We start from the raw sequence: 17,674 nt of genomic DNA on the forward strand, positions 1-17,674 counted from the left end.
CCCAAGCAGTCTCTTGTGTTGCTCCACACACGGATGTCTTTCCAGCATGTAACCAAAGCCCAATGAAGTAACATTGGACAATACTACTTGTACAACACTGAGTCCAAATGGAAACATGAATGCTTCCAACACCAAGAGTCCCTACAGATTCAGAATTCATATGCAGATATCTGTTTGTGTTCGGACACTGGTAGGCGTAAGGAAGTGTTGCCTGCGATTGGTTGGGGAAAACCCTTTCTGTGGTTAGAGGATGGGGGTCCTTGAATCCTCTTTGACATGCAGTTCACCTTTGAACACAGTTGCAGTTCCTCACACAGAAAATCAGTCAGAGTTAACAGCTGATGTGCATTAGCAGTACTTACGGTAAGCAAGAGAAAACACCTGCAGGGTAATTGCAGGACACCTTTCTAATGATGGCATTTGCTTCCTAACCCGCACAGAGTGATCCACATTTCTGCAGAAAAAGGGGGAACTGTCTAATGGAACATAAAAACTGGTGAGTGCATTTATAAATCCATTAGTTTCCAACCCTGGTTGCCCCTTTGCAGAATCTATTCATATCTGACAAAGCACGACTATCACACGGAGCACATTCTGCTGTAGGAAATGGTCTCAACTCTAATGCCTTTTTAATTTTCAGACTCATCGAGCAGGGGTGGGTGTGTTGTAAAGCGTGGTGGTGATTTATATGAAGAAGTGTGTGTTCTGGGCAATACAAATAGTCTGCTGTCGGAAGAGGGAGAGAGAGAATTAGATTAGAGCCGGGAAGTGGAGGGTATCATCTTTAGCCTTTGGTCTCCTTATAAACAGCTCCATGCAGAATTGGATGGAGTTGACATTTAGCAAGTGTACAACACAGGCGCACAAACATCCTCCCCATCTCTGCTCCCACACTCATCCTCTCTCGCACTCCGTCTGTCTCACCAAGCAGACTTGTGCCTGAGTGAGTGAGTTGGTTCGGAACATGTTTTAATATTTAATAGCGTTGAAATGTCTCTGTTGTTTGTGCAGCTTAATCACTCTTTCATTATCATAACTTTCTGTCTCTTTTTCCCACCAAAAACACTGATGGGAAACATCAATTTTAAATTAACAGCAACATAAATTTCTCACACACATCGTGTCACACTTTTAAGTAGTTTTTATCACTTTGGAAGAAATCGCTGTGACTCATAATCATTCCTCTGAGACTTAGCCATAACCTTAAAGCTGTTCCTCAAGATTTCAGTCCTGATTGATCTTTATGCACGAGTAGTTTCTGGTTGTATAAGAAAGTGCAGTGTACTACAAAAACACACCTTGAGCAGCTTCTTTCTGCCAGTGTGTCTGTCCGTCCATCACAGCCAATCAAACCTGTGGTGTTTCAATGCCTTTTTCCTTCGTGCCATGAGTCAAACATTGCGGCTGCTTCTTCTATTCCTTTCTACTTTGCCACATTTAAAACCAATAGAGTGATTAAAAAATATTAATAATGACTTACATTTTTATAGTACCTTTCAAGGGACATTCAAGGCCATTGACCTTGGTGAAAAAGTATGTTTTTTTATTGTTTTTTGTGGTGCGCAAGCCCACGTCAGATGGCTGCAAATTCAGGGAGTTGGTGTAGGGATGCAGGTTCTCAACTGGTCTCGCCTCAGGACCCACCACCACCTCCTTAATAACAAATCGCGACCTACATTTATTCAACCGCTCGAATATATTTAATGAAAAATGGTGCCGTTTGGACCTGAGACCAAGCAAAACATCAACATCACAAAAGACAACAGTGTAATAGTCAACCAAAAACGGTGGCAGTGCATAAGAGGAAAATATCCCCTTTACAGAAATATGCATATAACATAAATGAAACTACTGAAGGGCTCATCAAGGTACAAGAATGTAACTGTAGCTGGGATTACCCAATCAGTGAACAGAGTGTGACTAAATTCCACTACAGCTGCACGCACGTCATAGGAAACCCACGTCCTTCAAAATAAAAGCGCACCTTTTGCGACAACTCTTTTTTTTTTCAAGCACACATCCATGACCCACTTTTGGGTCCCGATCCACCAGTTGAGAACCATGAGTCTAATTAATACTGTAGGGCAATTGCATTGTGTGTGATTCAGGACCTGTCCTGGAGCCAGTGAAGGTGGTTGAGGGTGAGAATAATGTGCTGCCAGGGCTTACAGAAGGGAATGAGGGAGGAGCTGATTGGATGGTTTGAAACACATGGACAATTACATTGTGTGGACTTTATATATAGGGATTTGTTTCCATTATAATACCTTTAATGTAAAGTTAGTAACAGTAGTTTAATATAGCTCTGACATGGCTGTGGGAGAGTGAGTGTTCTGATCAGGCTCATATTAAAGAGACATAATTACAATCATTAACACTGGATTACACACGCGCCTCTTTCCTGTGAATCCCTCATGCATGATAGCAACTAAATAAAACCTCTATACACAGAACATACACACATCTATGTACCACTGTGCTAATGAGGTAACTTGGTGCACTTTAGTTAAATCAGATGTGTAGAGCCTCTCTCGTTCTCTTGTTACACACACACACACACACACACACACACACACACACACACAGTAAGAAGGTGTGATGTTATCCAAACAGCCAGCTGTCTTGTTGTGTCAGGCTGGTTGCTCCGTTGGCTGCAGGCCTGGGAGAAGGCTTACTTAGAGAAAACAGAGACTCACTCTACATTAGACTGACTCCCGTCAATGAACTGCGCCAAGCGGCTACACACACACACACTTCCTCTCACGCTCTCTACATGGCAGAGAAAGTTTCACACACACGCCTTCACAGGGACATTCTCTCTCCTCTTGCCTCATTCCCTCTCACACCCATGCACACACACATAACGCACACACACATACACAGGATTTTCATGCAGTGTAACATGAGCTGATTCTTGGCCAAGCTCTGGTTACCAGGGGCAGCAAATGCATGTCGATCGGGGAGTCATTAAGTGTTTTAATGCACGCACAAACACCTAACCTTCAGCTTGTCCTATATGGCATCATCCTCTTCATCACCTGTGCTTTGCATAAACTTTAGTGAGACTCCGTCTAGTGAAGCCACATGACAGGAAACAGTTCAATCCATGACCTCAATCAACCTCTACTGGTGCCCAGAAGGAACTGCAACAACAATCAAAGAAGATCTGACTTCCTCCTCTCCCCTGTGCGTTTATGTATTTGTCTGCACATATTCAATTATAATGGTAAAAGTGAGAAATAAAAGCCAAAGGTATTAAAGACCTTCACAATGAAAAAAGGGGTGTAATCAGGGGGTGTCAGTTTTCTAAATCAATGTACAGATCTGACTTTTGATTTCAAGTCGACAATTCAATTTCACGGCAGGTGGCGTGCATGTTCTCCCCGTGTATACGTGGGTTCCCTCCGGGTACTCCAGCTTCCTCCCACAGTCCAAAGACATGCTCGTAAGGTTCACTGGCGACTCTAAAATTGCCCGTAGGTGTGAGCGTGAAAGGTTATCAGTCTCTGTGTGTTAGCCCTGTGATTGACTGGCGACCAGTCCAGGGTGTAACCCCGCCTCTTGCCCAATGACAGCAGGGATAGGCTCCAGCTGTTAAGCTGCAGGCTGGTGGGGGGGTCAGAGAAAAGAAACACTAACAGAATCATTTGTCCTGCTTTTGATTTCGCTAATTGAAATTGAAAGCTCATTTCGACCAATTTTCAATTTACAAAAGGAAATCATGGCACCCCTGGGTGTATTAATAAACTTCAAGCCTGGAGCTGTGATTCAAGGCAGGTGAACTATACTGTGGCGTGTACACATTAAAGGACTTTTAATTACCTCTGTGTCCTAAAGGAGCTGTTTCCCATCCGGAAACCAATTCTCTGACCACACAACAAATTCTAGTGTCTCATTATTCTACCATTAATCTCTATTTACAGATTCTACACCGTAGAATAGTCTACATAGTAGAATCTGTAGGCAGGGACGTGGATTTCCAGGAAGGCAAGTCTTCTGGTTTCCATCTGAACTACGCTTATAGTCCGAGTAATATTGACCAATCACGTATCAGCAGGCTGTGGCGTATGCAGGCAGGTAACATAATCTGCCTTCTTATTAATGTCTATAAACAGACATCTGCATGCTAACAGCTAACATCTAAAAGATCTAAAATGTATCTTGAGATGAATTCCCTTTGCGCTGTGTCACGAAAGCCGTTCAGCGTTCAGATTTTCCCTGACTTCTTCGAATGCATCAGATCGATCTGACAGGTGTCCCCAGAGGCTATACCCTCTCTGACTAAAGCCGATGGGATCTGAGATTGTACCATTTATCTGCCGCTCTGAACAGAGTCTTTTCTAATTGTTTCAAAAAGACAGTTGCCATACGTAAAGCAAAGCATGTGAGCTAGTTCAGACAGAAGGCCACTCTAATTACGCCTACAAACTGTATATTCAACATACCTTTTAAAATATAGAACAGTGCACTGAAGCAATCACCGCCCACTGAACCCTTCTGCTGACGTCTTTAAGTTCCCGGTTAGGAAATCATTATGGTCACTCTTCAATACCTGCCGTGCTGACCTTGAAGTATCTTTTTAGTAGTGACGAGGTGAGAGTCTCAAAGCCATAGATAAGTAACGTCTGCATTCTTTACATCATAATCAATTCCAGGTTAGAGTTAGCTGAGTGGCATTGATTTCTCAAACGGTTGGTGAAGTGAGCAGCGAGGAAAACAAACGTACAAGTAAAGCTGTACGTGTGTACGTTAGTGCCTGGGCTCTATCGAGTGTCAACATGAATCTATATCAGCCGCAAAGGAGCCGTATGTAAGGAGAGGGAGAGAGCTTAGACACAACTGACGTCAGTTTTATTGTCGTCTTTCTTCACATGAATCAAGGCACAAGTCAACATTGCGGCAGCGTACATGTGACGCACTCGTTTCAACCTGTGCCGCCACGTTCAGCGTCCCTTTGAGGATGCAGGAGAGCAGCATCCTTCTCTCAAGTTTATATCAAGACCCGACAGTGAAACAAACAAAGAGAAACCTCTGGATCTCACAGCGGCGCGCAATAAAGCCTCCGCTCAGAGCAAACAAAGAGCAACAGATGACGGACAGCACTCCTCAGGGGAACGCTATCCCCGGCTCCCGATAGCTTTTAATACAACGTGGAAAAGGAAGGTAGCTTTCTTCAGTCAGTTTTATTAAACTCTTCTACACATGCTTAAGATTCTTCATTTACAGCGCTTCAAAAAGGACAGCGATGGTGTTGCGCCTACGCAACAAAAGAGCCGTCTGTAAGGGCAATAAAGGAACAGTGATTCACAAAAGATACACACAGAGCGAGGAAGAAGGAGATTTCACCCTCTAAATCAAAATGTTGCTCAAGTTTTTTTAATAGCTGCCATAAAAGCGTCTCCTCGGGAAGGCAAACATCTGAAGAAACACCAAAATAAATATTTTTTTTTACAGACTGTACGAGACGACGACGGAGCTGACAGATTGTTCCCGTCTGATTTGTGCCCTCCTGCTGTTTGTACCTCCATCAGAGGAATTGTAATGAGTTCACACTCTGAGCGGAGCCATCTCACACGCCTTCACACATTAGTTTCATATTAGCGAGACAGACAGATGAAATGAGGTGCGGAAAATGAGGAAAACAGTTTGTTAACTTTATCTTGTTCTAATTTTACTGTCATCCTGTTACATCTCAACCCCTCCTTTCTCCCTCTCTCCTCTGCGGTCTCAGGTAGGAGGGATGCTGATGCTAAATTGATGTAATTTGCATAAAAGGCCCATTATACAGCATATGATTATGTCTATTCTTAAGCCTGAGGCATTTTAAAGGACAGCTGTCCTTCTGACATTTAATGACATAAATATTGAAATGGTTTGCTCCCTGCTGTTAAATGACTTTCTACTTCTGTCACAATGCAAAATAACAGGTCAAAACCTCATATGTGGCTGACCGCATCAGGTCAGTGTGCGCTTTTGTGAGCAATGTGTTACAAGGACTGTCCTTATGAGGCCGATGACAACGTGTTTGAAAGCAGGTGCGCGCTGCGGACGTAGGTGAGGACAGCGGACGAGCAGCGGAGGAGCAGCCCTGCCTACTCCCCTGAACAAAGTATCCACAGCCGTATAGACAGAGAGCTGCGTCAGTGGAGGTCAAATATGCTCCATGATCCGCCCTGGAGATGTTGCAACTCTCTCTCTCTCTCTCTACGGCTCTGGAAGTATAGTCACTCACTCAGTCAGTCAGTCACATACAGACCCATCTGTAGGGCTGACCCCGGCAGTCAGACAAAAATAACAATGGTGCTTTTATGGTGCTCTTCACACTTATCCTTATCATAAGGGCACAAGTTTCTAGTGTTTAATTCAAATTACAAGGACGGATGTTGGACGCTCGACAATGTGCACTCACGCAGCCATACGGACTTCCAGCCAAGACTTCCTTTTCAATGTGCTGCTTTGTTTACAGTCAGTAACTTGAGAAGCGGCCGTGTGTTCAGATCAAACCTGAAGCGAAATTCGCCCCTTCTGATATGTCTGCAAAATAAACAGTGTAATTTCTTGGTTCATTAAATCCCCCGGAGGAGCGCCCATTCATCTGTTTGTGGTGAGTCTCAGTTTCACTGTATATAGTAGGTTACACAGAGGCTGCACTCTGGCTTACTTCAGCTGTATGAACCAGAAAAGAAACGGCATGCCGCTGGATCAGAAGTGACATGTTCCCTACCGACGTGCCGCTACTGCTCCAGATCTTACAGTAAAACAAAATCAGGTGTAATTAACACACGCAGCCCAACATTTATGCCAGTCATAATTATGAAAGAAAAGGCTAATGCTATGAAATTAATTTCTGTCATAGGTAGCAAGCAACCATACTTTCAATACACATAAAAGATAGACAAAAGCAACGTATACATTCCTTTATTTACATGTTGCACTTGTGTTAAGAAAGAAAATGTATTTACAGCAGTAAATGCTGTAAAGCAAGAGCACTGTACATGTTAATATGCATCATGGGGGCGGAACATGGGCAGTAATGTCATGTTGTGAAATCTTGTTGTGTAGTGAATTTTACTTGTAATTTAATTGTTTTATTCTTTGTTTCCTGCTCAGGAACAGCAGCTGCAAATTAGCTTATAGCTAACTCTGGTACAGCTAAGAAGCTGTGCACTGTCTCTGTCAAATAGATACATAAATAAAAATACTGGTGTGGCAGTCTGATAGAGGGCTTCCACTTTCGAGCACCACCTGCCTTTGGAAGACGAGTGGCATCCAGTGCTGCCAACTGTTTTCCAATGAAAGTAGCTAGCACTAGCTCCAAACGTCGCTAGTAGTCGCCGATGACATCATACGCCCATTTGCATATTGGTGGCGTCATCACATATTCATTTGCATAACGCTTTGTGGTTGTGAGCAAAAGCTGCCCGCTGCCCCAGGCCCGCACCGGCCCTCTGACTGCCTGCGCAGTGCTGCTGCGCACGGGAGAGGAGGAGAGAGGAGAGAGAGCGACTCAGAGCTGTTGGCAAAGGAGCCGTGAACTGTGATTACTCTGAGCAGCATACATGGGAATTAATTATAATCGCTTTTTTGAAAATAAGTCGCCGCAAGAACGTAACTGAGTTGGCAACACTGGTGGCATCTACTGAGTGGATCGGCCAGTCTAACGATCGGCACATGCCGCTGGCCCCCTAGGGGCATGCCTTTGGCAACGGCACATGTCTCTGAATTACCGGCACAGGCAGTGGCACATGCCATCTGCCACTTTTCAATCTCGCCACTGCTGCAGTCAGCCAACGATGCAGCTCCACGTTATTTGTTTTGTGATAAACCAAAGAGACAATTAGAAAAGACGCCGCAAAAGAACGACTATTTGATAAACGACCTCAACTGTCAACATTGTTTCTGAATAGTCCAGTTTTAATCAAATGTGTGTCAGTGTGTGTGTTTGTGTCTTTACGTGTAATGTGTGTTTCTGTGTGTGTCAGCGTCTCAGAGACAGCAGACTGTCAGCTCTCTGCTGTAGAGCGAAACATCACTATTTGGAAAGCACACTTTCTGTAATCTCATCTCACCTCCTCTTCCCTCACCCTCCCTCTCTCCCTCTCTCTCTCCCTCCATCTCCCGCATCTCTCACCGCTTCTCAATTTTCCAATTATTCGACAGGCATGACAAATGACGTTCCCCCAGTTCCTCCACTAAAGAAAACATGTCAGAGGGAGAAAACACCTGTTGGTACAGAATTCTGTGAGAGAAGCTTGTCAGCGTGGGTGAGCGGCTGCTGCTCCGGCTGAACCAGCGTCTCACCTGGGAGAAATGTGTATGACTAACCACGATGAATTATTCACAATGTGTGTGCGGTTGTATGTTTTTGCTATGATATGTCAGTGTGTGTTCATAAAGAGTGCACAGAGCTGTTTTACCTAGTGATATATTCACAATCTCACCCCAGGTGGTTAAGCTATGCCGCTACACACAGCTCATAATTCTAGCTATATTTGAATATCTGAGGATTTTGCAGGGGGCTATGGAGAAGAGAGTGACTCAAGAGGAATGCATGGAGAGCTGTGTGTGTGTGTGTGTGTGTGTGCGTGTGTGTGTGTGTGGGGGAGAGTGAATAATAAGTCCGCGGGGTAAAAAATACAGTAAGAGCAACAAGTGTGCCGAGCGTGTGTGTAACAAAATACATTCACTGAATTTAAGTTTCCGTACTTTACTCGGGTATTTCCATTTTATGCTGCTTTTCCTACTTCAGAGGGAGATATTATCCTCTTACTCTAATAACGTTGTTATAAGATAGATAAGGTTGTCAAAGTTTCCGGTACTATCACGTGTTTGAAACGATACAATCTCTGTTATTTTCACGCACAATAGCGCCAAAAGGTACCGAGGCTTTGAAAAAAACAACAAACATTTACGATCAGTTTTCAACCCAAATCTGCTGCAAGTGAGAGAGAGAGAGAGAGAGAGAGCGGTGGTCGAGTGACATAGACATGAAGTAAGCAAGTGGGCGCCATTAATGGACATAAAGCAGTGAAACAGAGAAAGAAGATTTTCTGATTGTTTCACACTCTACAAAACAAACGTACACGCCTACACCTTTGTACAACCCTACAGGAGGGTACAGGATGTTATATTTAGAGGCCGATGTCGCGCGTCATCTGTCGACTAGGGCTGGGCAATATGGCCAAACTTCTATATCATGATATAGGACTTAGGCGATATATATCACAATATATATTTCTGGTAGTTTAACAAATAATTAGTCTATATGAAATAACCACATGCATGGTAAAGCCTGTTTTTGTGTAATCCTGTGTGAATTAAATACTTGACAAATGCAGAGTTTCTGTTTTCACTCGAGTCCTTTTCTGCATGTTAATGTCCGTGTTAATAAACACCAGCCCCCTCTACGGTTCACACCCACGTGCAAGGATTGGAACGTCGAGCGTTGTCAAAATGAACGTTGCCATAAAGCAGTTCAGCCGCTGGTTTTGTGACATCACAATAGAGACGATATAGAATAACACAGACGATAGACATTTTCATATTGTTTCGATATATATTGTCATATTGCCCAGCCCTACTGCCGACTGTGTGTGCCTGTCTGCTCCGGCCTCTGTCACCTGCAGCTCTTATACAGCACCGACACAGAAAAGTAAAGTAAAAAGGTTTTTAAAGTTCTTTTGGGGTCTAATAAAGATGCAAAAGTTACGTTAGCGTCTGTTGCAGACGGAGAGAGAGCAGAGCAGCAAGACAGCGCTGTCACCTGGTCTCTGGTTCATCCCAACCTACAGACTGTGAGCTAAACACCACTGCACAATTATTGACACACAGAACTGAGAGTGAGAAGAAAATACAGGTAAAGATCCAGACATAACTAAACACTTACTATGATTGTTAATTGAGGGGGAGGCTATAATATTGGTCTAAACAATAGCCATAGGGTGAAGTACAATCCACAAACTACAGATCTGGAGTGCAGCTACGCCACCGAACATGTGTGAGAGTGTGAATGTGCTAAGTAAGAGCAAATGTGTGTCCATGTGTGTTAATAACTGTGGGCGTGTATAAGGCATTCTGTGAATGTGTGCTGTTGAGGTACGGTCACGTTTAGCGAGCTGACATCTGCGGTGTATGCAGCGGGGCAGGGGAGGCCGGTGTGACGTGGAACCCGGCAGCGGAGCATTGTGTGTGGGCAGGAGGACAGACGAGCTCAGCCCGTCTCCATCCATCAGCACTGAAGCCCGCTCAGCAAACTGGCACCTCGGCTGATGTACGAGAGGACCGCCGGATGACTAACGAGAAGACACACACCAACGCTGACACAGACACACACACACACACACACACACACACACACAGGGCGGTGGAACCCTAACGCAGTCATTCACTAGTAGGAAACCCTGTGCAGAAGTGTGTGTGTGTGTGCGCTCAATACTTGTAAAAGATACACATAACCAATCAAGAAATACGCACATTATTGTTCACGTCAATTCTTACAACTCAAACACACACACACACACACACACACACACTCATAAACATGCAAGTATTCGCTCTGAAAACACAATGTCTTGCTCACTCTCTCAAACCCTTCCACACACACACACTCACACACTTCCTGTGTGAGCTCCCTCGAATGTCACAGTATATTTGTCACTTCAGTCCGCTCTGATCTTGCACCTTCTCACCAGTGAGCTCTGACCGACGAAGCCACCTGGTTCTCCGACGAAACCGACATCATCGCTGCTCCGATCGCACGTTAAATCTCTCCACTCTGACGCACGACATTAGCTCCTTTCGTAAGTTTCGCGAGTGTACGCGTCACAGGAAGATTTAGGAGAATATGAAGCGGGTGCGACGAAACCAAATGCTCACTGGGATCTTTGCAGTGGTATTCCTTGTTTGCTGGAAAGAGGGTGAAAACCGCACACAAATACAGTGTTTGGGAGAAAGAGGGGTTTTCTGTTCGTTTATTTTGTACATTATAAACTACAATCCATCCTCCCAAAATATAGCTCACTGCTGACAGCTTGAGCTTCAAACACCAGCAGTTAATTGGCGGGTAATCTGGGGATTTAGGAATGCTACTGGGTGCTATTGAATCCTTCGGTTTTTGCAAAACGTGTTTGAGAGAGGTGCTGATTGAAGCGCATGATTGTGGAGTATGTAGTTGAACTGTTTCTTATTATACAGTGAGGTGTAAACTCCACTATGCTGCGCAGAGGCCTAACAGTCAGAAACAAATGATGGAGAAAGACAGCAGCAGATGGTGAGAACTGACTCGTTAGCTGTGTCTAAAGTTTTACCAACTTCTTTAAATGTAGCAACTTTTTGAGGTACTTTTTTCACATATGCAATGATTAAGACGTGTATTTGACTGTAATTAAGGCGCCAAGAATGTTAAAATAGCGAGGTTGTTGCGGGGTGCCGGTTTAGCTCGGCCCTTAAATCCCATCTACAGAGGCTGCAGTCATTGATGTGGTGGCCCCTGATTTGACTCCCACCCTCAGCCCTTTGCAACGTGACATCCCCACTCTCCTTTCCCCAATTTCAGACATTATCCAAGTCCTCTATCTCAATAAAGGCATACAAAGGCAAAAAAAATGGTTAAATGGTTGTTTATATAAAATATTTACCAGGCGAGGATCTCCTGGATCCTCCTACAAAGCCCCCAGAAACAGCCCATCAAATCCACATACTAGGCTAGATGTATATTGCACACCAAATCAGTAAAGGAGCTCTGTAATGGATAACTGTTTTGCTGAATGGCCTGCAATACAATAAAGGCACAGTGCGACAAACTATTTTACCTTAAGAGGGTATGATTCTTAAAGGGGAGGTGCTGATTTCAAGCTTCATATTTGGTATCTATCTGTGATACCTGTGGAGTAGCTTAGCATCATTTACAGTTAAAAAACAAATTTTCTCACACTGGTGCTCTGTGCAGGCCCTCATACAGCCTCTGCCTGAAACGACTCAGTCAGCTCTGTCTCTTTAAGAAACCCCGCCCCTACAAGAGCACTTTCTTCTGATTGGCCAGCTGTCCGAAGCCTGCTGAATTTGTGACGTCACAAATTGCAGCGTGTAGAAAAAACTGTGAAACCTGGTGTTCACAGCAGCCTGCAGAATGAGCCGAGAAGCCTGAGGATTACTCCAACACACTTTCACCTACAGATTTGAAACTTCACCCACATTTAGTCCGGACATCCAACATTGTAACATTATATATACATCTTAAAATGTGAAACAGCATAATACCCCCTCTTTAACATTTTATGTGCATGTGCAACTATTCAGCTATGACTAACAGTTACAGTTGCCTTAGGCACCAAAGTGCCTAGAGCAGCCCTGAGGCCTAAAGTGTAGCAGTAGAAAAAAAGGTCTCCTTGTACAGCATCTTTGGGGTCTAACTCACAAATGTGTGCTTTTTATTTTTTGCTGTTTAATTTTTTTTCCCTCCACCACAATTTTATAACTGTTCACCTCTTTCGTTCCCCCAAGTTTTAGTCCTTTCCTGCTTCATCTCCATCAATCCTTCTCATCTCCCCTCGATGACATCATGCCAACCAAAAGTGACCTGAGCTCACAAATCCACACGTTGTCTGTGCTGTCTCACACACCAGTGAAGAAGCAGAGACACACACAGCCTTTAATAGGGTACCAACTCTGTACCTATTCAGCCAAACACCGGAACACATCGTGACAGTATTTATACACAGATACACACACGCATCCCTCTTTCTATTCATCCTAATCTGATGGGTCCTTAACATTTTCCACTGGGCGCTCGCCAACATCCTCCCTCCTTACCTGCTGTAGCTCTGAAGCTAAACACAGACGCTCTTTTGTGTGCTCAGGTGTCTCGAATGTCGCCAGGTTCTCAGGAAACAAAGTGCAGTCTCTTCAGAGTGCCTTTGATGTTCTTCAGGCTTTTTGTCTTTTGGATCAATGCACCTGCAGTTTGAGTTATCTCGGGGTGCAACAGCCTCCTCTAGTGTGTCAGGTTTCAGGGTTTCAATTTGTGGAAATCAAAGATGCAAGTGTTGTGAGACACATTGTGTTTGAAAGCTCTGCAGCCCTTCAAATTGAAATAAAGTGTCATTCCCTTTAATAAGCCTCCTGAAGTGGACAGTTAATGTATCGCAGACTTTGCAGAAATATGTGTGGCTAAAGGCTCGAAGTGAGAACGAGGGGTGTATCCGCCTCGTGGCAAACCATCAGAACGGGTTGATGTTCTACCTAATACTAACTCATTCACACACATAAAAGCAGATACACCCACGAAATTAGCGCGTTGACGCAGGTTTTTCAGACCCAGGGAAGACCCGCTTATAGATGCCGATTGTCTCTTTTCCCATTGCCAGTGAAGTATACTCCTTTCGGCCTCTTTTCTGCTGCGTCACCGTCTGACGTCACGAACACGCCCGAAACAGTGAAGATGCTATTACTCATTCAGTCTGTTTATTAAACTCGGCGCTGACAAATTTGGAACGATGTTCGAGCGCTGTTAGGACGGAGACGGGTTGAATTGTAGCTGAGATGAAAAGAAGTCGCAGAAGTTACCGACGGAGCATAGCATCGCAGCAGAAAGGGGGCGGAGATTAGCGTGTCGACCCGGGTTTTGTGTTCTCATCAATGCCAATTAGAGCCGAGGCGATAATTACCTGGGTCTACTGCAGAGTCATTTGACCCGAGTCTGAATGCCGATTGTAGCCTTTCCCACTAAGCAAAAAGAGCCGGGTGTTAGCGTGTGTTTTGACCAGTGGGAAAATGGCTTTCCTTTCACAACTCAGAAACAAACAGATTAAATGAGTGGAAAATGAATAAATCATCTTCACACCTGCACAAAAGGAAAAAAAAGTAAACAGATTAAAAACTGGGTGAAACATTCCTCTCACCCACACACACACAAACACACGCACACACAGGAATCATCTTCCGAGTATAGCACACTAATGCACACTGTGGCTGGAACCCATTTCAGTAAATGTGATTAGCCCAACACACGCCATCTCATTTGGAGATTGAATCTTAATGCCAGCAGTGTTTCAGAGCACTATTTGGCAGGAAGCAGGCGCAGATGCTTATCACTGTCTTGATTCATAACACAGCACATCAGGGATTCCTATACAGGGGGAATATTGAGGAGTTTACATACTTACATTTCAAATATCAACACGGACACTATCAATATTTTCCTAGACATGTTTGGATAGCACGGATCCACACACGCACACACACGCGCGCACACACACACAGACAGCAGCATCTGCTCTAACATAACAGCTCACTAATTAGACGATCAAAGGAAACATTTCTTTTATAAATCAAGATCTTTCTTTGTTTGTTTATCTCCGACCACGTGTGATGTGTTTGTGTGGAGCAGGTGTTTGTGTAGCCATGTGACTGTGTGTATGCGTGGCCCTATCTACAACTGCACAGCCAGCGTGTGTTACAGTATCTGCAAGAAAGTATTATATATTTATGTATCTTTGAATGTTTGTGTATTAGGCTCTAACCTCTGGCTGCATGTATCTATATAAGCAACTATACGTGCACGTCTCTATATGCTGGTTAACTCTGCCATCTCTAATAACACACACCGCACTGACTGAGGGAGCATGAAAATAATTCATCCATTTAAATGTCATCCGACAAACTAAAATAATTAGAAATTAATCAGCAGCTAATATAGAGCAGCCACTATAATCACTCACCGTAGTTATTAACAGTGGAGACTGCATTTGGATGCTGCATTTACTGACTTGCTTTGATTTGCAATCTGGATCTGGATCAAAACTGTCCCCATTAAAAGTAATTGCAGAAGAGATGTGAGCCACTATGCCAATTAAATCTAAGCTTCAAAGTTTGACTGCAGGCCGACAGGACGATTATTTTACAAATTCAGCTAAGATCAGTCACTTAAGTTTTATATGTGAACTTTCAAAGGTTTCTTGGTGTGACACAAGTTAAAAACTTTAGACAAACTCTTCTGCAGATACTGTTACAGAAGGTGGCGCTCAGTGGACATCCTAAATAAAGCAATGATTAAAGTAATATTCTCGAAGATTTTCATTTAAATAAATGTCTGTTAAGTCACTATCTATCGTCGAATGAGGGAACACAATGGTGATTGAGCCTATGGCCCACTGATGAAAGCCTTTGCACTTGCAGTATTACAGACTGGGTGTCTGTGGCGACTTTCACAGAAAAAATCACAAGCGGCGCCCAGTTAGTGACGTGTTTTCCATCAGCCAGCAGTGGTTGGTCTGCCAGAGAGGGTAGGCGGAGCTAAGCGGCTGCTTTTCCGGTCTCTGCAAGTGTTGCGAGTAAACAGTAATCTACTATGGCTGAACAAACAAAGAAAAGATCGATGACTACAGATACAACTTCAAAAATAAGTGAAAATCTAAAGAAAGAGAAACAAATTCAACGCTCAGATGAAGGCAAACAGGCAAAAAGAAAAGCGACCGTCAGGGAGTTACAACTGGAGCCAAGCGTGGACGTCACACATGCAACACTGTCTGGATATCTGGGAAGTGTGCTCCCGCAATTACTGTTTATCACCAGAGGTGCCGCCAAAGAGAACGAAACTGAGATCTTCAGAAGTTTAGACCTTTAACATATTAACATTGAATTAAGTTACTCTCTTGTTTGCGATACGTTTCTTAGTTGCTCCCTCCGAGGATCAACATCCCGGCTCTTGCACTTAGGCGAAAAAAACACTGGTTGAAACGAATGCTTAGGTTCTTATTGTACGGTCAATTTGCAGGGAGGTTTTTATTTGCCATAAGTGATCAAAAATCAAAATTCAGCACTAAAGAACCATTGCAAATTGAAACCACGAATACAAATCCCTCAGGACTCTGAAGTTAATTATCCTTCAACAGGCTAGAGACGTACATGATCACTAATGCACTTGGACACTAATTCATACAGACACTGCCATAGTCTATTTTTGCAGATTGTTTTTGGCATCGTGATCTGTGATTCCAAGACTTTAACCCATAAGAATGAACAGGAACACACGTGAAAATGTGAAGCGCCAAACAATCGGAAAAATCAGTGGAAAGTATGCAAACGTAAGTGCAACATACTTTTCTGTGATCAGCAATGCAATCTGCGCTCATATAAACATGCCTCCGTTATCTCTGAATCAGTCTGAATTATAAGTCTGGGTCAAGATGTCTGCAGCAAAACAAAGCGTCCAAACGTTTCTTATCAAGATGCCGCACATTCACTGAGTGAACATATTTAGATTTGCCTTTGCACCTGCTTTTACCAAGTGGATGTTTGGGAATTAAGTCATTTTCACAGTTATCTCCTGCTGCCCCTTAGGGGACGTCAAAGTAACTTGTAAATAGGGAACACAACAAAAGTCAAGCTGCACTGAGACGTAGCTATGGTACAGTAAAAACAGTTCCATTTCTAGTTCTGCATCCAAAGGCATTAAAAGAGACTCATGTTTTCTGTCAATATTCCCTCAAAGTGGGATTATCCTCCTAATCTCACTGAGGTTTCTTCTGTCTTTAAACAGTTTGCGTAGGACTGTGGTTGTGAGCAGATGTAACAATTTAACCCCTGCGACCTCAGCTGTCCCGCCTGAGCAAATAAAACGTCAACATCCGGCTTCACAGCCCCTCCTCTGACAGCTCCACTTCCTCCTTCTCACAGCGCTTCTTCTTCCAACAAGACCGTTGGAGCGGGAGGGGATGTGGTTTCATCACCCGAACCAATGCTGCAGATGATGGCCGTGCTGGTGTATGTGTGTGAGATAGATGTATGCACAGATTAATGCATATGTATGTGTTGCATTGATATATAATGTATATACACAGATAGATCTGTAGACTGTGAGAAAAAGGACAGAACGTGTGAATTTCTACAGGGAACACTCGCGTGTGAGAGTGTTTTCAGCCACACAGGATATGATGGGTTTTGCATTGCCAGGTGTTTCAAATAACAAGAGCATCCACTGCTTCCAAGGCTTAGCGTTCACAGAAAACAGTGCCACAGAAGCTGCAACAACACAGCAAAATGTCCAAACCACAAAAGGATCTCACAGATTACAAGTGTATTCTGCTAATCAAGCAACTATCTCTGAAGCTATAACCACAAGCAATAAGACAACAAATCCTGTTCATTCAGGCTCACACAAGCCAGAGAGAATCATGAATGTGAACAATAATCTCCAAAACTGGAGATTTTGGCCATGACGGAGCTTTTTAACACCAGAACAAGCTGTGGTCAGCTGGAGGCTGTTTTGAATTGAAGAATGAAACATGTCAGCTTTAAAAGTGTCCAATCAGGACTTTTCCCAGAGTCACTCTGTCCAGACCAGTGATGACAGGCAGAAAAATCATGTACGGAAATAAATTCAATTTAACATTTTCAGCTGACAGCATGGTGGCCTTTTTAAAGAGCCCAGAATGTGTTGGAGCTTCCAGTGTTACGCAAGACAGGAAGGACACCGGCCCGAATATACCTTGTCTGATTCAATAACTCTATTCGCAGTTTTTGCAGTCAGGTTTGCAATCTCACATGCAAGTTTTAAAATACTTTCACAGCACATGCAAACATCTGCAGCCCAATTTTAGAATCATTTCAAGAGTCTGGCTTTTTCTGCACTCTGTGGCTGGAGCAACAGGTGATCACATGCAAAAGAGATCCTGTA

The 17,674-nt window shown here is 43.7% G+C and overlaps 1 protein-coding gene across 1 annotated transcript in view; it reads right to left on the minus strand.

Moving 5' to 3' along the window:
• kcnq5a (potassium voltage-gated channel, KQT-like subfamily, member 5a) overlaps positions 1-17,674 on the minus strand; it is a 96,131-nt gene that overhangs the window by 77,606 nt on the left and 851 nt on the right. The window lies entirely within an intron of this gene.

This window comes from Semicossyphus pulcher, unplaced genomic scaffold (assembly GCF_022749685.1).
Source record: "Semicossyphus pulcher isolate SPU_LCO1_2020_fin unplaced genomic scaffold, fSemPul1.0.p SCAF_12, whole genome shotgun sequence".
NCBI lineage: Eukaryota > Metazoa > Chordata > Actinopteri > Labriformes > Labridae > Semicossyphus > Semicossyphus pulcher.